The 1,085-nt window shown below is 36.8% G+C and overlaps 1 non-coding gene across 1 annotated transcript; it reads right to left on the bottom strand.

Moving 5' to 3' along the window:
• Positions 1-737: 737 nt before the first annotated feature.
• Positions 738-844, bottom strand: LOC136207640 (small nucleolar RNA R71). The gene has a single exon (XR_010676771.1). It is a non-coding gene; the product is annotated as a small nucleolar RNA R71 (small nucleolar RNA).
• Positions 845-1,085: the final 241 nt, after the last annotated feature.

Raw genomic sequence — 1,085 nt, forward strand, 5'->3', positions numbered from 1 at the left:
TACAAGCGTATACCGTGCACTTGCGGAAATCGCTCAACAAGTTTTTGGCGCCATTGCCGCGGAACGCCAAAATTTTTGACAAAAATTTAGATTTTTCATATTTTATTTCGAATCTAGGTTTATTCATACTTATTCAAACTTTTATATTTTATTTATTTTTAGTTACTAACATATTTATTTTTCAAATTCTGTTTTGTAGGTAGTTTCGGTTCGTGCGAAATTTCAGGTTCATGCGCAGTTCTCGAAGTTCAGGCACGTCACCAGATCCTATTGACCCAGAAATTGAAAGAACTCTTAAAAAGAACAAGAAAGAAAAAAAAAAGAAAAACAAAACTCCAATAAAAACTAGAATTACCGAGCCAGAAGTTATGGCCACACTTATGGATTACGCTAGGCTAGGAGTGGCCGGTGTAACGAACAGTATAGTTAGACCCCAAATTAATGCAAATCAATTTGAAATTAAGCCAGCATTGCTTAATATGTTACAAAATAACGTAACATTTTACGGGTTACCTAACGAAAATCCTAACACCCATTTGACAAATTTCTTAGAAATTTGTGACACTTTTAAAATACCAAATGTGACTGCAGAAGCAATCAATCTTCGCCTTTTTCCTTTTACTTTGAAGGATCGAGCCAAAGAATGGTTGACTTCTATGCCAGCCGCAACATTTGAGACTTGGGAGCAATTAGCCCAAGCATTTTTATCAAAAAAATTTCCTTTAGCAAAAACCGCAAGAGTCATTAAAGAGTTAACATCTTTTTCTCAAAATGATAATGAAACTCTTTATGAGGCTTGGGAACGTTTTAAAGAACTTCAACGTTTATGCCCGCACCACCAATTGCCCACTGAACTTTTAATGCAAACATTTTATAATGGACTAAATCCTACAACTAGAGGTTCATTGGACGCTATGTCTGGCGGGTTATTCATGAAGAAAACATCTGCCCAAGCAAGAGAACTTTTGGAGGAAATGGCGATTAACAGCAGTGTGTGGCCCGCGGAACGTGGACACGTACCAATAGCGAAACCATCATCCTCAACTACGTCATCAGTTAAAGGTATAGTGAATCTTGATCCAGTT

Source organism: Euphorbia lathyris, chromosome 9, assembly GCF_963576675.1.
Source record: "Euphorbia lathyris chromosome 9, ddEupLath1.1, whole genome shotgun sequence".
Lineage (NCBI taxonomy): Eukaryota > Viridiplantae > Streptophyta > Magnoliopsida > Malpighiales > Euphorbiaceae > Euphorbia > Euphorbia lathyris.